The following is a 24,092-nucleotide window of genomic DNA, read 5'->3' on the forward strand; positions in this document are numbered from 1 at the left end:
GTTTCGTACGAAAAATTATCGAATTCAGGAATATTTTGACGTTTATCATCCCCTTTTCCTTTAAGTGATTTAAACAAAATATCATCGAATTAGGCAATATTTTGCCGTTCTTCCACGTTTTTGTGAATTTTCAGTCTAAGGGTATTAATTCATATATATACGATAAAAATGATGCAAACACATAATTGATTAGATAATAACCTTAAATACATCATTTTCAATCATCTATTTGTTTCTCGTTAAAATACTGAGTAAGATATTGAAAAGGGGAGAAGTTCGGTTTTTATTGCATATATCGACGTTTCAGCCGGATTAGAGCGGTTTTACGTGTACATCTTCCCTCGGTAATATAAACGGAAAATCAAGAACATTTTAGTTAATTCTAATGAAAACCCATTGTTTTTTATCATTTGTATTGGAAACAACATTGTCATATGTCTTTTCTTGGATCTAAATAATACGAAACCTAGCTCTATGATTTGAAGGTAAAATCCTCAAATATGGTAAAATAGTGACTTTTTCACCAATATTTTGATACTATTTCATGTAGTATCACGATATGTGACGTGGCCTTCAAATCTCAGAATTTCGCATAATATTGCATTTTAAGCAAGTTTTCTTGCATTTAGTTTCGTACGAAAAATCATCGAATATAGCAATATTTTGACGTTTAACATCCCCTTTTCCTTTATGTGATTTAAACAAAATATCATCGAATTAGGCAATATTTTGCCGTTTTTCCACGTTTATGTGAATTTTCAGTTTATTGGTATTAATTCATTATATATACGATAAAAATGATGCAAACATATAATAATTATGAGTAATGATTAAAATGATTAGATAATAACCTTAAATACTTCATTTTCAATCAACTATTTGTTTCTCGTTAAAATAATGAGTAAGATATTGAAAAGGGGAGAAGCTTGGTTTTTATTGCATATATCGACGTTTCAGCCGGATTAGAGCGGTTTTACGTGTACATCTTCCCTCGGTAATATAAACGGAAAATCAGGAACATTTTAGTTAATTCTAATGAAAACACATTGATTTTTATCATTTGTATTGGAAACAACATTGTCATATGTCTTTTCTTGGATCTAAATAATACGAAACCTCGCTCTATGATTTAAAGTTAAAACACTCAAATATGGTTAAATAGTGACTTTTTTCACGTTTTTCATGTAGTTTGATACTACGTAAATATATTCATTGTTACCAATATTTAGATTCTATTTCATGTAGTATCACGATATGTGATTTGGCCTTCAAATCTCAGAATTTCGCATAATATTGCATTTTATGCAAGTTTTCTTGCATTTTGTTTCGTACGAAAAATCATCGAATTTAGCAATATTTTGACGTTTATCATTCCCTTTTCCTTTATGTGATTTAAACAAAATATCATCGAATTAGGCAATATTTTGCCGTTTTTCCACGTTTTTGTGAATTTTCAGTCTATGGGTATTAATTCATATATATACGATAAAAATGATGCAAACACATAATTGATTAGATAATAACCTTAAATACTTCATTTTCAATCATCTATTTGTTTCTCGTTAAAATACTGAGTAAGATATTGAAAAGGGGAGAAGTACGGTTTTTATTGCATATATCGACGTTTCAGCCGGATTAGAGCGGTTTTACGTGTACATCTTCCCTCAGTAATATAAACGGAAAATCAAGAACATTTTAGTTAATTCTAATGAAAACACATTGTTTTTTATCATTTGTATTGGAAACAACATTGTCATATGTCTTTTCTTGGATCTAAATAATACGAAACCTCGCTCTATGATTTGAAGTTAAAATCCTCAAATATGGTAAAATAGTGACTTTTTTCACGTTTTTCACGTAGTTTGATACTACGTAAATATATTCATTTTTACCAATATTTCGATTCTATTTCATGTAGTATCACGATATGTGATTTGGCCTTCAAATCTCAGAATTTCGCATAATATTGCATTTTAAGCAAGCTTTCTTGCATTTTATTTCGTACGAAAAATCATCGAATTTAACAATATTTTGACGTTTATCATCCCCTTTTCTTTTATATGATTTAAACAAAATATCATCGAATAAGGCAATATTTTGCCGTTTTTCCACGTTTTTGTGAATTTTCAGTCTATGGGTATTAATTCATATATATACGATAAAAATGATGCAAACACATAATTGATTAGATAATAACTTTAAATACTTCATTTTCAATCATCTATTTGTTTCTCGTTAAAATACTGAGTAAGATATTGAAAAGGGGAGAAGTTCGGTTTTTATTGCATATATCGACGTTTCAGCCGGATTTGAACGTTTTTACGTGTACATCTTCCCTCGGTAATATAAACGGAAAATCAAGAATATTTTAGTTAATTCTAATGAAAACACCTTAATTTTTATCATTTGTATTGGAAACAACATTGTCATATGTCTTTTCTTGGATCTAAATAATACGAAACCTCGTTCTATGATTTGAAGTTAAAATCCTCAAATATGGTTAAATAGTGACTTTTTGACGTTAATCATATAGTTTGATATTACGTAAATATATTCATTTTTACCAATATTTCGATACTATTTCATGTAGTATCACGATATGTGGTTTGGCCTTCAAATCTCAGAATTTCGCATAATATTGCATTTTAAGCAAGTTTTCTTGCATTTTGTTTTGTACGAAAAATCATCGAATTTAGCAATATTTTCACGTTTATCATCCCCTTTTCCTCTATGTAATTTAAACAAAATATCATCGAATTAGGCAATATTTTGCAGTTTTTCCACGTTTATGTGAATTTTAAGTTTATTGGTATTAATTCATTATATATACGATAAAAATTATGCAAACACATAATAATTATGAATAATGATTAAAATGATTAGATAATAACCTTAAATACTTCATTTTCAATCAACTATTTGTTTCTCGTTAAAATACTGAGTTAGATATTGAAAAGTTGAGAAGTTCGGTTTTTATTGCATATATCGACGTTTCAGCCGGATTAGAGCGGTTTTACGTGTACATCTTCCCTCGGTAATATAAACGGAAAATCAGGAACATTTTAGTTAATTCTAATGAAAACACATTAATTTTTATCATTTGTATTGGAAACAACATTGTCATATGTCTTTTCTTGGATCTAAATAATACGAAACCTCGCTCTATGATTTGAAGTTAAAATCCTCAAATATGGTTAAATAGTGACTTTTTTCACGTTTTTCATGTAGTTTAATACTACGTAATTATATTCATTTTTACCATTATTTAGATTCTATTTCATGTAGTATCACGATATGTGATTTGGCCTTCAAATCTCAGAATTTCGCATAATAATGCATTTTATTCAAGTTTTCTTGCATTTTGTTTCGTACGAAAAATCATCGAATTTAGCAATATTTTGACGTTTATCATCCCCTTTTCCTTTATGTGATTTAAACAAAATATCATCGAATTAGGCAATATTTTGCCGTTTTTCCAGGTTTTTGTGAATTTTCAGTCTATGGGTATTAATTCATATATATATAATAAAAATGATGCAAACACATAATTGATTAGATAATGACCTTAAATACTTCATTTTCAATCATCTATTTGTTTCTCGTTAAAATACTGAGAAAGATATTGAAAAGGGGAGAAGTTCGGTTTTTATTGCATATATCGACGTTTCAGCCGGATTAGAGCGGTTTTACGTGTACATCTTCCCTCAGTAATATAAACGAAAAATCAAGAACATTTTAGTTAATTCTAATGAAAACACATTGTTTTTTATCATTTGTATTGGAAACAACATTGTCATATGTCTTTTCTTGGATCTAAATAATACGAAACCTCGCTCTATGATTTGAAGTTAAAATCCTCAAATATGGTTAAATAGTGACTTTTTTCACGTTTTTCATGTAGTTTAATACTACGTAAATATAATCATTTTTACCAATATTTAGATTCTATTTCATGTAGTATCACGATATGTGATTTGGCCTTCAAATCTCAGAATTTCGCATAATATTGCATTTTATGCAAGTTTTCTTGCATTTTGTTTCGTACGAAAAATCATCGAATTTAGCAATATTTTGACGTTTATCATTCCCTTTTCCTTTATGTGATTTAAACAAAATATCATCGAATTAGGCAATATTTTGCCGTTCTTCCACGTTTTTGTGAATTTTCAGTCTAAGGGTATTAATTCATATATATATGATAAAAATGATGCAAACACATAATTGATTAGATAATAACCCTAAATACTTCATTTTCAATCATCTATTTGTTTCTCGTTAAAATACTGAGTAAGATATTGAAAAGGGGAGAAGTTCGGTTTTTATTGCATATATCGACGTTTCAGCCGGATTAGAATGGTTTTACGTGTACATCTTCCCTCGGTAATATAAACGGAAAATCAAGAATATTTTAGTTAATTCTAATGAAAACACATTGCTTTTTATCATTTGTATTGGAAACAACATTGGCATATGTCTTTTCTTGGATCTAAATAATACGAAACCTCGCTCTATGATTTGAAGGTAAAATCCTCATATATGGTAAAATAGTGACTTTTTCACCAATATTTTGATACTATTTCAAGTAGTATCACGATATTTGACGTGGCCTTCAAATCTCAGAATTTCGCATAATATTGCATTTAAAGCAAGTTTTCTTGCATTTAGTTTCGTACGAAAAATCATCGAATATAGCAATATTTTGACGTTTAACATCCCCTTTTCCTTTATGTGATTTAAACAAAATATCATCGAATTAGGCAATATTTTGCCGTTTTTCCACGTTTATGTGAATTTTCAGTTTATTGGTATTAATTCATTATATATACGATAAAAATGATGCAAACATATAATAATTATGAGTAATGATTAAAATGATTAGATAATAACCTTAAATACTTCATTTTCAGTCAACTATTTGTTTCTCGTTAAAATAATGAGTAAGATATTGAAAAGTTGAGAAGTTCGGTTTTTATTGCATATATCGACGTTTCAGCCGGATTAGAGCGGTTTTACGTGTACATCTTCCCTCGGTAATATAAACGGAAAATCAGGAACATTTTAGTTAATTCTAATGAAAACACATTAATTTTTATCATTTGTATTGGAAACAACATTGTCATATGTCTTTTCTTGGATCTAAATAATACGAAACCTCGCTCTATGATTTGAAGGTAAAATCCTCAAATATGGTAAAATAGTGACTTTTTCACGTTAATCATGTAGTTTGATATTACGTAAATAAATTCATGTTTACCAATATTTCGATACTTTTTCATGTAGTATTACGAAATGTGATTTGGCCTTCAAATTTCAGAATTTCGCATAATATTGCATTTTAAGCAAGTTTTCTTGCATTTTGTTTCGTACGAAAAATCATCGAATTTAGCAATATTTTGACGTTTATCATCCCCTTTTCCTTTATGTAATTTAAACAAAATATCATCGAATTAGGCAATATTTTGCCGTTTTTCCACGTTTTTGTGAATTTTCAGTCTATGGGTATTAATTCATATATATACGATAAAAATGATGCAAACACATAATTAATTAGATAATAACCTTAAATACTTCATTTTCAATCATCTATTTGTTTCTCGTTAAAATACTGAGTAAGATATTGAAAAGGGGAGAAGTTCGGTTTTTATTGCATATATCGACGTTTCAGCCGGATTAGAGCGGTTTTACGTGTACATCTTCCCTCAGTAATATAAACGGAAAATCAAGAACATTTTAGTTAATTCTAATGAAAACACATTGTTTTTTATCATTTGTATTGGAAACAACATTGTCATATGTCTTTTCTTGGATCTAAATAATACGAAACCTCGCTCTATGATTTGAAGTTAAAATCCTCAAATATGGTAAAATAGTGACTTTTTTCACGTTTTTCACGTAGTTTGATACTACGTAAATATATTCATTTTTACCAATATTTTGATTCTATTTCATGTAGTATCACGATATGTGATTTGGCCTTCAAATCTCAGAATTTCGCATAATATTGCATTTTAAGCAAGTTTTCTTGCATTTTATTTCGTACGAAAAATCATCGAATTTAACAATATTTTGACGTTTATCATCCCCTTTTCTTTTATATGATTTAAACAAAATATCATCGAATAAGGCAATATTTTGCCGTTTTTCCACGTTTTTGTGAATTTTCAGTCTATGGGTATTAATTCATATATATACGATAAAAATGATGCAAACACATAATTGATTAGATAATAACCTTAAATACTTCATTTTCAATCATCTATTTGTTTCTCGTTAAAATACTGAGTAAGATATTGAAAAGGGGAGAAGTTCGGTTTTTATTGCATATATCGACGTTTCAGCCGGATTTGAACGGTTTTACGTGTACATCTTCCCTCGGTAATATAAACGGAAAATCAAGAATATTTTAGTTAATTCTAATGAAAACACATTAATTTTTATCATTTGTATTGGAAACAACATTGTCATATGTCTTTTCTTGGATCTAAATAATACGAAACCTCGTTCTATGATTTGAAGTTAAAATCCTCAAATATGGTTAAATAGTGACTTTTTCACGTTAATCATATAGTTTGATATTACGTAAATATATTCATTTTTACCAATATTTCGATACTATTTCATGTAGTATCACGATATGTGGTTTGGCCTTCAAATCTCAGAATTTCGCATAATATTGCATTTTAAGCAAGTTTTCTTGCATTTTGTTTCGTACGAAAAATCATCGAATTTAGCAATATTTTGACGTTTAACATCCCCTTTTCGTTTATTTGATTTAAACAAAATATCATCGAATTAGACAATATTTTGCCGTTTTTCCACGTTTTTGTGAATTTTCAGTCTATGGGTATTAATTCATATATATACGATAAAAATTATGCAAACACATAATTGAATAGATAATAACCTTAAATACTTCATTTTCAATCATCAATTTGTTTCTCGTTAAAATACTGAGTAAGATATTGATAAGGGGATAAGTTCGGTTTTTATTGAATATATCGACGTTTCAGCCTGATTATAGCGGTTTTACGTGTACATCTTCCCTCGGTAATATAAACGGAAAATCAGGAACATTTTAGTTAATTCTAATGAAAACACATTGATTTTTATCATTTGTATTGGAAACAACATTGTCATATGTCTTCTCTTGGATCTAAATAATACGAAACCTCGCTCTATGATTTGAAGTTAAAATCCTCAAATATGGTTAAATAATGACTTTTTTCACGTTTTTCATGTAGTTTGATACTACGTAAATATATTAATTTTTACCAATATTTCGATTCTATTTCATGTAGTATCACGATATGTGATTTGGCCTTCAAATCTCAGAATTTCGCATAATATTGCATATTAAACAAGTTTTCTTGCATTTTGTTTCGTACGAAAAATCATCGAATTTAGCAATATTTTGACGTTTATCATCCCCTTTCCTTTATTTGATTTAAACAAAATATCATCGAATTAGACAATATTTTGCCGTTTTTCCACGTTTTTGTGAATTTTCAGTCTATGGGTATTAATTCATATATATATGATAAAAATGATGCAAACACATAATTGATTAGATAATAACCTTAAATACTTCATTTTCAATCATCTATTTGTTTCTCGTTTAAATACTGAGCAAGATATTGAAAAGGGGAGAAGTTCGGTTTTTATTGCATATATCGACGTTTCAGCCGGATTAGAGCGGTTTTGCGTGTACATCTTCCCTCGGTAATATAAACGGAAAATCAAGAACATTTAAGTTAATTCTAATGAAAACACATTGTTTTTTATCATTTGTATTGGGAACAACATTGACATGTCTTTTCTTGGATCTAAATAATACGAAACCTCGCTCTATGATTTGAAGTTAAAATCCTCAAATATGGTTAAATATTGACTTTTCTCGCGTTTTTCATGTAGTTTGATATTGCGTATATATATTCATTTTTACCAATATTTCGATACTATTTCATGTAGTATCACGATATGTGGTTTGGCCTTCAAATCTCAGAATTTCGCATAATATAGCATTTTAAGCAAGTTTTCTTACATTTTGCTTCGTACGAAAAATCATCGAATTTAGCAATATTTTGACGTTTATCATCCCCTTTTCCTTTATGTAATTTAAACAAAATATCATCGAATTAGGCAATATTTTGCAGTTTTTCCACGTTTATGTGAATTTTAAGTTTATTGGTATTAATTCATTATATATACGATAAAAATGATGCAAACACATAATAATTATGATTAATGATTAAAATGATTAGATAATAACCTTAAATACTTCATTTTCAATCAACTATTTGTTTCTCGTTAAAATACTGAGTAAGATATTGAAAAGTTGAGAAGTTCGGTTTTTATTGCATACATCGACGTTTCAGCCGGATTAGAGCGGTTTTACGTGTACATCTTCCCTCGGTAATATAAACGGAAAATCAGGAACATTTTAGTTAATTCTAATGAAAACACATTAATTTTTATCATTTGTATTGGAAACAACATTGTCATATGTCTTTTCTTGGATCTAAATAATACGAAACCTCGCTCTATGATTTGAAGTTAAAATCCTCAAATATGGTTAAATAGTGACTTTTTTCACGTTTTTCATGTAGTTTAATACTACGTAAATATATTCATTTTTGCCAATATTTAGATTCTATTTCATGTTGTATCACGATATGTGATTTGGACTTCAAATCTCAGAATTTCGCATACTATTGCATTTTATGCAAGTTTTCTGGCATTTTGTTTCGTACGAAAAATCATCGAATTTAGCAATATTTTGACGTTTATCATTCCCTTTTCCTTTATGTGATTTAAACAAAATATCATCGAATTAGGCAATATTTTGCCGTTCTTCCACGTTTTTGTGAATTTTCAGTCTATGGGTATTAATTCATATATATATGATAAAAATGATGCAAACACATAATTGATTAGATAATAACCTTAAATACTTCATTTTCAATCATCTATTTGTTTCTCGTTAAAATACTGAGCAAGATATTGAAAAGGGGAGAAGTTCGGTTTTTATTGCATATATCGACGTTTCAGCCGGATTAGAGCGGTTTTACGTGTACATCTTTCCTCGGTAATATAAACGGAAAGTCAGGAACATTTTAGTTAATTCTAATGAAAACACATTAATTTTTATCATTTGTATTGGAAACAACATTGTCATATGTCTTTTCTTGGATCTAAATAATACGAAACCTCGCTCTATGATTTGAAGGTAAAATCCTCAAATATGGTAAATAGTGACTTTTTCACGTTAATCATGTAGTTTGATATTACGTAAATATATTCATGTTTACCAATATTTCGATACTATTTCATGTAGTATTACGAAATGTGATTTGGCCTTCAAATCTCAGAATTTCGCATAATATTGCATTTTAAGCAAGTTTTCTTGCATTTTGTTTCGTACGAAAAATCATCGAATTTAGCAATATTTTGACGTTTATCATCCCCTTTTCCTTTATGTAATTTAAACAAAATATCATCGAATTAGGCAATATTTTGCAGTTTTTCCACGTTTATGTGAATTTTAAGTTTATTGGTATTAATTCATTATATATACGATAAAAATGATGCAAACACATAATAATTATGATTAATGATTAAAATGATTAGATAATAACCTTAAATACTTCATTTTCAATCAACTATTTGTTTCTCGTTAAAATACTGAGTAAGATATTGAAAAGTTGAGAAGTTCGGTTTTTATTGCATACATCGACGTTTCAGCCGGATTAGAGCGGTTTTACGTGTACATCTTCCCTCGGTAATATAAACGGAAAATCAGGAACATTTTAGTTAATTCTAATGAAAACACATTAATTTTTATCATTTGTATTGGAAACAACATTGTCATATGTCTTTTCTTGGATCTAAATAATACGAAACCTCGCTCTATGATTTGAAGTTAAAATCCTCAAATATGGTTAAATAGTGACTTTTTCACGTTTTTCATGTAGTTTAATACTACGTAAATATATTCATTTTTACCAATATTTCGATTCTATTTCATGTAGTATCACGATATGTGATTTGGCCTTCAAATCTCAGAATTTCGCATAATATTGCATTTTATGCAAGTTTTCTTGCATTTTGTTTCGTACGAAAAATCATCGAATTTAGCAATATTTTGACGTTTAACATCCCCTTTTCCTTTATGTGATATAAACAAAATATCATCGAATTAGCCAATATTTTGCCGTTTTTCCACGTTTATGTGAATTTTCAGTTTATTGGTAATAATTCATTATATATACGATAAAAATGATGCAAACACATAATAATTATGATTAATGATTAAAATGATTAGATAATAACCTTAAATACTTCATTTTCAATCAACTATTTGTTTCTCGTTAAAATACTAAGTAAGATATTGAAAAGGGGGAGAAGTTCGGTTTTTATTGCATATATCGACGTTTCAGCCGGATTAGAGCGGTTTTACGTGTACATCTTCCCTCGGTAATATAAACGGAAAATCAGGAACATTTTAGTTAATTCTAATGAAAACACATTAATTTTTATCATTTGTATTGGAAACAACATTGTCATATGTCTTTTCTTGGATCTAAATAATACGAAACCTCGCTCTATGATTTGAAGTTAAAATCCTCAAATATGGTTAAATAGTGACTTTTTTCACGTTTTTCATGTAGTTTAATACTACGTAATTATATTCATTTTTACCATTATTTAGATTCTATTTCATGTAGTATCACGATATGTGATTTGGCCTTCAAATCTCAGAATTTCGCATAATAATGCATTTTATTCAAGTTTTCTTGCATTTTGTTTCGTACGAAAAATCATCGAATTTAGCAATATTTTGACGTTTATCATCCCCTTTTCCTTTATGTGATTTAAACAAAATATCATCGAATTAGGCAATATTTTGCCGTTTTTCCAGGTTTTTGTGAATTTTCAGTCTATGGGTATTAATTCATATATATATAATAAAAATGATGCAAACACATAATTGATTAGATAATGACCTTAAATACTTCATTTTCAATCATCTATTTGTTTCTCGTTAAAATACTGAGAAAGATATTGAAAAGGGGAGAAGTTCGGTTTTTATTGCATATATCGACGTTTCAGCCGGATTAGAGCGGTTTTACGTGTACATCTTCCCTCAGTAATATAAACGAAAAATCAAGAACATTTTAGTTAATTCTAATGAAAACACATTGTTTTTTATCATTTGTATTGGAAACAACATTGTCATATGTCTTTTCTTGGATCTAAATAATACGAAACCTCGCTCTATGATTTGAAGTTAAAATCCTCAAATATGGTTAAATAGTGACTTTTTTCACGTTTTTCATGTAGTTTAATACTACGTAAATATAATCATTTTTACCAATATTTAGATTCTATTTCATGTAGTATCACGATATGTGATTTGGCCTTCAAATCTCAGAATTTCGCATAATATTGCATTTTATGCAAGTTTTCTTGCATTTTGTTTCGTACGAAAAATCATCGAATTTAGCAATATTTTGACGTTTATCATTCCCTTTTCCTTTATGTGATTTAAACAAAATATCATCGAATTAGGCAATATTTTGCCGTTCTTCCACGTTTTTGTGAATTTTCAGTCTAAGGGTATTAATTCATATATATATGATAAAAATGATGCAAACACATAATTGATTAGATAATAACCCTAAATACTTCATTTTCAATCATCTATTTGTTTCTCGTTAAAATACTGAGTAAGATATTGAAAAGGGGAGAAGTTCGGTTTTTATTGCATATATCGACGTTTCAGCCGGATTAGAATGGTTTTACGTGTACATCTTCCCTCGGTAATATAAACGGAAAATCAAGAATATTTTAGTTAATTCTAATGAAAACACATTGCTTTTTATCATTTGTATTGGAAACAACATTGGCATATGTCTTTTCTTGGATCTAAATAATACGAAACCTCGCTCTATGATTTGAAGGTAAAATCCTCATATATGGTAAAATAGTGACTTTTTCACCAATATTTTGATACTATTTCAAGTAGTATCACGATATTTGACGTGGCCTTCAAATCTCAGAATTTCGCATAATATTGCATTTAAAGCAAGTTTTCTTGCATTTAGTTTCGTACGAAAAATCATCGAATATAGCAATATTTTGACGTTTAACATCCCCTTTTCCTTTATGTGATTTAAACAAAATATCATCGAATTAGGCAATATTTTGCCGTTTTTCCACGTTTATGTGAATTTTCAGTTTATTGGTATTAATTCATTATATATACGATAAAAATGATGCAAACATATAATAATTATGAGTAATGATTAAAATGATTAGATAATAACCTTAAATACTTCATTTTCAGTCAACTATTTGTTTCTCGTTAAAATAATGAGTAAGATATTGAAAAGTTGAGAAGTTCGGTTTTTATTGCATATATCGACGTTTCAGCCGGATTAGAGCGGTTTTACGTGTACATCTTCCCTCGGTAATATAAACGGAAAATCAGGAACATTTTAGTTAATTCTAATGAAAACACATTAATTTTTATCATTTGTATTGGAAACAACATTGTCATATGTCTTTTCTTGGATCTAAATAATACGAAACCTCGCTCTATGATTTGAAGGTAAAATCCTCAAATATGGTAAAATAGTGACTTTTTCACGTTAATCATGTAGTTTGATATTACGTAAATAAATTCATGTTTACCAATATTTCGATACTTTTTCATGTAGTATTACGAAATGTGATTTGGCCTTCAAATTTCAGAATTTCGCATAATATTGCATTTTAAGCAAGTTTTCTTGCATTTTGTTTCGTACGAAAAATCATCGAATTTAGCAATATTTTGACGTTTATCATCCCCTTTTCCTTTATGTAATTTAAACAAAATATCATCGAATTAGGCAATATTTTGCCGTTTTTCCACGTTTTTGTGAATTTTCAGTCTATGGGTATTAATTCATATATATACGATAAAAATGATGCAAACACATAATTAATTAGATAATAACCTTAAATACTTCATTTTCAATCATCTATTTGTTTCTCGTTAAAATACTGAGTAAGATATTGAAAAGGGGAGAAGTTCGGTTTTTATTGCATATATCGACGTTTCAGCCGGATTAGAGCGGTTTTACGTGTACATCTTCCCTCAGTAATATAAACGGAAAATCAAGAACATTTTAGTTAATTCTAATGAAAACACATTGTTTTTTATCATTTGTATTGGAAACAACATTGTCATATGTCTTTTCTTGGATCTAAATAATACGAAACCTCGCTCTATGATTTGAAGTTAAAATCCTCAAATATGGTAAAATAGTGACTTTTTTCACGTTTTTCACGTAGTTTGATACTACGTAAATATATTCATTTTTACCAATATTTTGATTCTATTTCATGTAGTATCACGATATGTGATTTGGCCTTCAAATCTCAGAATTTCGCATAATATTGCATTTTAAGCAAGTTTTCTTGCATTTTATTTCGTACGAAAAATCATCGAATTTAACAATATTTTGACGTTTATCATCCCCTTTTCTTTTATATGATTTAAACAAAATATCATCGAATAAGGCAATATTTTGCCGTTTTTCCACGTTTTTGTGAATTTTCAGTCTATGGGTATTAATTCATATATATACGATAAAAATGATGCAAACACATAATTGATTAGATAATAACCTTAAATACTTCATTTTCAATCATCTATTTGTTTCTCGTTAAAATACTGAGTAAGATATTGAAAAGGGGAGAAGTTCGGTTTTTATTGCATATATCGACGTTTCAGCCGGATTTGAACGGTTTTACGTGTACATCTTCCCTCGGTAATATAAACGGAAAATCAAGAATATTTTAGTTAATTCTAATGAAAACACATTAATTTTTATCATTTGTATTGGAAACAACATTGTCATATGTCTTTTCTTGGATCTAAATAATACGAAACCTCGTTCTATGATTTGAAGTTAAAATCCTCAAATATGGTTAAATAGTGACTTTTTCACGTTAATCATATAGTTTGATATTACGTAAATATATTCATTTTTACCAATATTTCGATACTATTTCATGTAGTATCACGATATGTGGTTTGGCCTTCAAATCTCAGAATTTCGCATAATATTGCATTTTAAGCAAGTTTTCTTGCATTTTGTTTCGTACGAAAAATCATCGAATTTAGCAATATTTTGACGTTTAACATCCCCTTTTCGTTTATTTGATTTAAACAAAATATCATCGAATTAGACAATATTTTGCCGTTTTTCCACGTTTTTGTGAATTTTCAGTCTATGGGTATTAATTCATATATATACGATAAAAATTATGCAAACACATAATTGAATAGATAATAACCTTAAATACTTCATTTTCAATCATCAATTTGTTTCTCGTTAAAATACTGAGTAAGATATTGATAAGGGGATAAGTTCGGTTTTTATTGAATATATCGACGTTTCAGCCTGATTATAGCGGTTTTACGTGTACATCTTCCCTCGGTAATATAAACGGAAAATCAGGAACATTTTAGTTAATTCTAATGAAAACACATTGATTTTTATCATTTGTATTGGAAACAACATTGTCATATGTCTTCTCTTGGATCTAAATAATACGAAACCTCGCTCTATGATTTGAAGTTAAAATCCTCAAATATGGTTAAATAATGACTTTTTTCACGTTTTTCATGTAGTTTGATACTACGTAAATATATTAATTTTTACCAATATTTCGATTCTATTTCATGTAGTATCACGATATGTGATTTGGCCTTCAAATCTCAGAATTTCGCATAATATTGCATATTAAACAAGTTTTCTTGCATTTTGTTTCGTACGAAAAATCATCGAATTTAGCAATATTTTGACGTTTATCATCCCCTTTCCTTTATTTGATTTAAACAAAATATCATCGAATTAGACAATATTTTGCCGTTTTTCCACGTTTTTGTGAATTTTCAGTCTATGGGTATTAATTCATATATATATGATAAAAATGATGCAAACACATAATTGATTAGATAATAACCTTAAATACTTCATTTTCAATCATCTATTTGTTTCTCGTTTAAATACTGAGCAAGATATTGAAAAGGGGAGAAGTTCGGTTTTTATTGCATATATCGACGTTTCAGCCGGATTAGAGCGGTTTTGCGTGTACATCTTCCCTCGGTAATATAAACGGAAAATCAAGAACATTTAAGTTAATTCTAATGAAAACACATTGTTTTTTATCATTTGTATTGGGAACAACATTGACATGTCTTTTCTTGGATCTAAATAATACGAAACCTCGCTCTATGATTTGAAGTTAAAATCCTCAAATATGGTTAAATATTGACTTTTCTCGCGTTTTTCATGTAGTTTGATATTGCGTATATATATTCATTTTTACCAATATTTCGATACTATTTCATGTAGTATCACGATATGTGGTTTGGCCTTCAAATCTCAGAATTTCGCATAATATAGCATTTTAAGCAAGTTTTCTTACATTTTGCTTCGTACGAAAAATCATCGAATTTAGCAATATTTTGACGTTTATCATCCCCTTTTCCTTTATGTAATTTAAACAAAATATCATCGAATTAGGCAATATTTTGCAGTTTTTCCACGTTTATGTGAATTTTAAGTTTATTGGTATTAATTCATTATATATACGATAAAAATGATGCAAACACATAATAATTATGATTAATGATTAAAATGATTAGATAATAACCTTAAATACTTCATTTTCAATCAACTATTTGTTTCTCGTTAAAATACTGAGTAAGATATTGAAAAGTTGAGAAGTTCGGTTTTTATTGCATACATCGACGTTTCAGCCGGATTAGAGCGGTTTTACGTGTACATCTTCCCTCGGTAATATAAACGGAAAATCAGGAACATTTTAGTTAATTCTAATGAAAACACATTAATTTTTATCATTTGTATTGGAAACAACATTGTCATATGTCTTTTCTTGGATCTAAATAATACGAAACCTCGCTCTATGATTTGAAGTTAAAATCCTCAAATATGGTTAAATAGTGACTTTTTTCACGTTTTTCATGTAGTTTAATACTACGTAAATATATTCATTTTTGCCAATATTTAGATTCTATTTCATATTGTATCACGATATGTGATTTGGACTTCAAATCTCAGAATTTCGCATACTATTGCATTTTATGCAAGTTTTCTGGCATTTTGTTTCGTACGAAAAATCATCGAATTTAGCAATATTTTGACGTTTATCATTCCCTTTTCCTTTATGTGATTTAAACAAAATATCATCGAATTAGGCAATATTTTGCCGTTCTTCCACGTTTTTGTGAATTTTCAGTCTATGGGTATTAATTCATATATATATGATAAAAATGATGCAAACACATAATTGATTAGATAATAACCTTAAATACTTCATTTTCAATCATCTATTTGTTTCTCGTTAAAATACTGAGCAAGATATTGAAAAGGGGAGAAGTTCGGTTTTTATTGCATATATCGACGTTTCAGCCGGATTAGAGCGGTTTTACGTGTACATCTTTCCTCGGTAATATAAACGGAAAGTCAGGAACATTTTAGTTAATTCTAATGAAAACACATTAATTTTTATCATTTGTATTGGAAACAACATTGTCATATGTCTTTTCTTGGATCTAAATAATACGAAACCTCGCTCTATGATTTGAAGGTAAAATCCTCAAATATGGTAAATAGTGACTTTTTCACGTTAATCATGTAGTTTGATATTACGTAAATATATTCATGTTTACCAATATTTCGATACTATTTCATGTAGTATTACGAAATGTGATTTGGCCTTCAAATCTCAGAATTTCGCATAATATTGCATTTTAAGCAAGTTTTCTTGCATTTTGTTTCGTACGAAAAATCATCGAATTTAGCAATATTTTGACGTTTATCATCCCCTTTTCCTTTATGTAATTTAAACAAAATATCATCGAATTAGGCAATATTTTGCAGTTTTTCCACGTTTATGTGAATTTTAAGTTTATTGGTATTAATTCATTATATATACGATAAAAATGATGCAAACACATAATAATTATGATTAATGATTAAAATGATTAGATAATAACCTTAAATACTTCATTTTCAATCAACTATTTGTTTCTCGTTAAAATACTGAGTAAGATATTGAAAAGTTGAGAAGTTCGGTTTTTATTGCATACATCGACGTTTCAGCCGGATTAGAGCGGTTTTACGTGTACATCTTCCCTCGGTAATATAAACGGAAAATCAGGAACATTTTAGTTAATTCTAATGAAAACACATTAATTTTTATCATTTGTATTGGAAACAACATTGTCATATGTCTTTTCTTGGATCTAAATAATACGAAACCTCGCTCTATGATTTGAAGTTAAAATCCTCAAATATGGTTAAATAGTGACTTTTTCACGTTTTTCATGTAGTTTAATACTACGTAAATATATTCATTTTTACCAATATTTCGATTCTATTTCATGTAGTATCACGATATGTGATTTGGCCTTCAAATCTCAGAATTTCGCATAATATTGCATTTTATGCAAGTTTTCTTGCATTTTGTTTCGTACGAAAAATCATCGAATTTAGCAATATTTTGACGTTTAACATCCCCTTTTCCTTTATGTGATATAAACAAAATATCATCGAATTAGCCAATATTTTGCCGTTTTTCCACGTTTATGTGAATTTTCAGTTTATTGGTAATAATTCATTATATATACGATAAAAATGATGCAAACACATAATAATTATGATTAATGATTAAAATGATTAGATAATAACCTTAAATACTTCATTTTCAATCAACTATTTGTTTCTCGTTAAAATACTAAGTAAGATATTGAAAAGGGGGAGAAGTTCGGTTTTTATTGCATATATCGACGTTTCAGCCGGATTAGAGCGGTTTTACGTGTACATCTTCCCACGGTAATATAAACGGAAAATCAAGAACATTTTAGTTAATTCTAATGAAAACACATTGTTTTTTATCATTTGTATTGGAAACAACATTGTCATATGTCTTTTCTTGGATCTAAATAATACGAAACCTCGATCTATGATTTGGAGTTAAAATCCTCAAATATGGTTAAATAGTGACTTTTTTCACGTTTTTCATGTAGTTTGATACTACGTAAATATATTCATTTTTACCAATATTTCGATTCTATTTCATGTAGTATCACGATATGTGATTTGGCCTTCAAATCTCAGAATTTCGCATAATATTGCATTTTAAGCAAGTTTTCTTGCATTTTGTTTCGTACGAAAAATCATCGAATTTAGCAATATTTTGACGTTTATCATCCCCTTTTCCTTTATGTGATTTAAACAAAATATCATCGAATTAGGCAATATTTTGCCGTTTTTCCACGTTTTTGTGAATTTTCAGTCTATGGGTATTAATTCATATATATACGATAAAAATTATGCAAACACATAATTGATTAGATAATAACCTTAAATACTTCATTTTCAATCATCAATTTGTTTCTCGTTAAAATACTGAGTAAGATAAGGGGAGAAGTTCGGTTTTTATTGCATATATCGACGTTTCAGCCGGATTATAGCGGTTTTACGTGTACATCTTCCCTCGGTAATATAAACGGAAAATCAAGAACATTTAAGTTAATTCTAATGAAAACACATTGTTTTTATCATTTATATTGGGAACAACATTGACATGTCTTTTCTTGGATCTAAATAATACGAAACCTCGCTCTATGATTTGAAGTTAAAATCCTCAAATATGGTTAAATAATGACTTTTTTCACGTTTTTCATGTAGTTTGATACTACGTAAATATATTCATTTTTACCAATATTTCGATTCTATTTCATGTAGTATCACGATATGTGATTTGGCCTTCAAATCTCAGAATTTCGCATAATATTGCATATTAAACAAGTTTTCTTGCATTTTGTTTCGTACGAAAAATCATCGAATTTAGCAATATTTTGACGTTTATCATCCCCTTTTCCTTTATGTGATTTAAATGAAATATCATCGAATTAGGCAATATTTTACCGTTTTTCCACGTTTTTGTGAATTTTCAGTCTATGGGTATTAATTCATATATATATACGATAAAAATTATGCAAAACATAATTGATTAGATAATAACCTTAAATACTTCATTTTCAACCATCTATTTGTTTCTCGTTAAAATACTGAGTAAGATATTGAAAAGGGGAGAAGTTCGGTTTTTATTGCATATATCGACGTTTCAGCCGGATTATAGCGGTTTTACATGTACATCTTCCCTCGGTAATATAAACGGAAAATCAGGAACATTTTAGTTAATTCTAATGAAAACACATTGATTTTTATCATTTGTATTGGAAACAACATTGTCATATGTCTTTTCTTGTATCTAAATAATACGAAACCTCGCTCTATGATTTGAAGTGTAAATCCTCAAATATGGTTAAATAATGACTTTTTTCACGTTTTTCATGTAGTTTGATACTACGTAAATATATTCATTTTTACCAATATTTCGATACTATTTCATGTAGTATCACGATATGTGATTTGGCCTTCAAATCTCTAAATTTCGCATAATATTGCTTTTTAAGAAAGTTTTCTTGCATTTTGTTTCGTACGAAAAATCATCGAATTTAGCAATATTTTTGACGTTTATCATCCCCTTTTCCTTTATGTGACGTAAACAAAATATCATCGAATTAGGCAATATTTTGCCGTTTTTCCACGTTTTGTGAATTTTCAGTCTATGGGTATTAATTCATATATATACGATAAAAATGATGCAAACACATAATTGAATAGTTAATAACCTTAAATACTTTATTTTCAATCATCTATTTGTTTCTCGTATAATACTGAGTAAGATATTGAAAAGGGGAGAAGTTCGGTTTTTATTGCATATATCGACGTTTCAGCCGGATTAGAACAGTTTTACGTGTACATCTTCCCTTGGTAATATAAACGGAAAATTAGGAACATTTTAGTTAATTCTAATGAAAACACATTGATTTTTATCATTTGTATTGGAAACAACATTTTCATGTCTTTTCTTGGATCTAAATAATACGAGACCTCGGTCTATGATTTGAAGTTAAAATCCTCAAATATGGTTAAATACTGACTTTTTCACGTTTTTCATGTAGTTTGATACTACGTAAATATATTCATTTTTACCAATATTTCGATTCTATTTCATGTAGTATCACGATATGTGATTTGGCCTTCAAATCTCAGAATTTCGCATAATATTGCATTTTAAGCAAGTTTTCTTGCATTTTGTTTCGTACGAAAAATCATCGAATTTAGCAATATTTTGACGTTTATCATCCCCTTTTCCTTTATTTGATTTAAACAAAATATCATCGAATTAGGCAATATTTTGCCGTTTTTCCACGTTTTTGTGAATTTTCAGTCTATGGTATTAATTCATTATATATACGATAAAAATGACGCTAACACATAATTGATTAGATAATAACCTTAAATACTTCATTTTCAATCAACTATTTGTTTCTCGTTAAAATACTGAGTAAGATATTGAAAAGGGGAGAAGTTCTGTTTTTATTGCATATATCGACGTTTCAGCCGGAATAGAGCGATTTTCGTGTACATCTTCCATCGGTAATATAAACGGAAAATCAGGAACATTTTAGTTAATACTAATGAAAACATTGATTTTTATCATCTGTATTGGGAACAACATTGTCATGTCTTTTCTTGGATCTAAATAATACGAAACCTCGCTCTATAATTTGAAGCTAAAATCCTCAAATATGGTTAAATATTGACTTTTCTCGCGTTTTTCATGTAGTTTGATAGTGCGTATATATATTCATTTTTACCAATATTTCGATACTATTTCATGTAGTATCACGATATGTGATTTGGCCTTCAAATCTCAGAATTTCGCATAATATTGCATTTTAAGCAAGTTTTCTTGCATTTTGTTTCGTACGAAAAATCATCGAATTTAGCAATATTTTGACGTTTATCATCCCCTTTTCCTTTATGTGATTTAAACAAAATATCATCGAATTAGGCAATATTTTGCCGTTTTTCCACGTTTTAGTGAATTTTCAGTCTATGGGTATTAATTCATATATATACGATAAAAATTATGCAAACACATAATTGAATAGATAATAACCTTAAATACTTCATTTTCAATCATCAATTTGTTTCTCGTTAAAATACTGAGTAAGATATTGATAAGGGGAGAAGTTCGGTTTTTATTGAATATATCGACGTTTCAGCCGGATTATAGCGGTTTTACGTGTACATCTTCCCTCGGTAATATAAACGGAAAATCAAGAACATTTAAGTTAATTCTAATGAAAACACATTGTTTTTTATCATTTGTATTGGGAACAACATTGACATGTCTTTTCTTGGATCTAAATAATACGAAACCTCGCTCTTTGATTTGAAGTTAAAATCCTCAAATATGGTTAAATAATGACTTTTTTCACGTTTTTCATGTAGTTTGATACTACGTAAATATATTCATTTTTACCAATATTTCGATTCTATTTCATGTAGTATCACGATATGTGATTTGGCCTTCAAATCTCAGAATTTCGCATAATATTGCATATTAAACAAGTTTTCTTGCATTTTGTTTCGTACGAAAAATCATCGAATTTAGCAATATTTTGACGTTTATCATCCCCTTTTCCATTATGTGATTTAAATGAAATATCATCGAATTAGGCAATATTTTACCGTTTTTCCACGTTTTTGTGAATTTTCAGTCTATGGGTATTAATTCATATATATATACGATAAAAATTTTGCAAAACATAATTGATTAGATAATAACCTTAAATACTTCATTTTCAATCATCTATTTGTTTCTCGTTAAAATACTGAGTAAGATATTGAAAAGGGGAGAAGTTCGGTTTTTATTGCATATATCGACGTTTCAGCCGGATTATAGCGGTTTTACATGTACATCTTCCCTCGGTAATATAAACGGAAAATCAGGAACATTTTAGTTAATTCTAATGAAAACTCATTGATTTTTATCATTTGTATTGGAAACAACATTGTCATATGTCTTTTCTTGTATCTAAATAATACGAAACCTCGCTCTATGATTTGAAGTGTAAATCCTCAAATATGGTTAAATAATGACTTTTTTCACGTTTTTCATGTAGTTTGATACTACGTAAATATATTCATTTTTACCAATATTTCGATACTATTTCATGTAGTATCACGATATGTGATTTGGCCTTCAAATCTCTAAATTTCGCATAATATTGCTTTTTAAGAAAGTTTTCTTGCATTTTGTTTCGTACGAAAAATCATCGAATTTAGCAATATGTTGACGTTTATCATCCCCTTTTCCTTTATGTGACTTAAACAAAATATCATGGAATTAGGCAATATTTTGCCGTTTTCCACGTTTTTGTGAATTTTCAGTCTATGGGCATTAATTCATATATATACGATAAAAATTATGCAAAACATAATTGATTAGATAATAACCTAAAATACTTCATTTTCAATCATCTATTTGATTCTCGTTAAAATACTGAGTAAGATATTGAAAAGGGGAGAAGTTCGGTTTTTATTGCATATATCGACGTTTCAGCCGGATTATAGCGGTTTTACGTGTACATATTCCCTCGGTAATATAAACGGAAAATCAGGAACATTTTAGTTAATAATAATGAAAACACATTGATTTTTATCATTTGTATTGGAAACAACATTGTCATGTCTTTTCTTGGATCTAAATAATACGAAACCTCGCTCTATGATTTGAAGTTAAAATCCTCAACTATGGTAAAATAGTGACTTTTTCACGTTAATCATGTAGTTCGATATTACGTAAATATATTCATTTTTACCAATATTTCGATACTATTTCATGTAGTATCACGATATGTGATTTGGCCTTCAAATCTCAGAGTTTCGCTTAATATTACATTTTAAGCAAGTTTTCTTGCATTTTGTTTCGTACGAAAAATCATCGAATTTAGCAATATTTTGACGTTTAACATCCCCTTTTCCTTTATGTGATTTAAACAAAATATCATCGAATTAGGCAATATTTTGCCGTTTTTCCACGTTTTTGTGAATTTTCAGTCTATGGGTATTAATTCATATATATACGATAAAAATTATGCAAACACATAATTCATTAGATAATAACCTTAAATACTTCATTTTCAATCATCTATTTGTTTCTCGTTAAAATACTGAGTAAGATATTGAAAAGGGGAGAAGTTCGGTTTTTATTACATATATCGACGTTTCAGCCGGACTATAGCGGTTTTACGTGTACATCTTCCCTCGGTAATATAAACGGAAAATCAGGAACATTTTAGTTAATACTAATGAAAACACATTGATTTTTATCATTTGTATTGGAAACAACATTGTCATATGTCTTCTCTTGGATCTAAATAATACGAAACCTCGCTCTATGATTTGAAGTTAAAATCCTCAAATATGGTTAAATAATGACTTTTTTCACGTTTTTCATGTAGTTTGATACTACGTAAATATATTCATTTTTACCAATATTTCGATTCTATTTCATGTAGTATCACGATATGTGGTTTGGCCTTCAAATCTCAGAATTTCGCATAATATTGCATTTTAAACAAGTTTTCTTGCATTTTGTTTCGTACGAAAAATCATCGAATTTTGCAATATTTTGACGTTTATCATCCCCTCTTCCTTTGTGTGATTTAAATGAAATATCATCGAATTAGGGAATATTTTGCCGTTTTTCCACGTTTTTGTGAATTTACAGTCTATGGGTATTAATTCATATATATATACGATAAAAATTATGCAAAACATAATTGATTAGATAATAACCTTAAATACTTCATTTTCAATCATCTATTTGTTTCTCGTTTAAATACTGAGTAAGATATTGAAAAGGGGAGAAGTTCGGTTTTTATTGCATATATCGACGTTTCAGCCGGATTATAGCGGTTTTACGTGTACATATTCCCTCGGTAATATAAACGGAAAATCAGGAACATTTTAGTTAATAATAATGAAAACACATTGATTTTTATCATTTGTATTGGAAACAACATTGTCATGTCTTTTCTTGGATCTAAATAATACGAAACCTCGCTCTATGATTTGAAGTTAAAA

The sequence above is a fragment of the Procambarus clarkii genome, chromosome 80, assembly GCF_040958095.1.
Source record: "Procambarus clarkii isolate CNS0578487 chromosome 80, FALCON_Pclarkii_2.0, whole genome shotgun sequence".
Taxonomy (NCBI): Eukaryota; Metazoa; Arthropoda; class Malacostraca; order Decapoda; family Cambaridae; genus Procambarus; species Procambarus clarkii.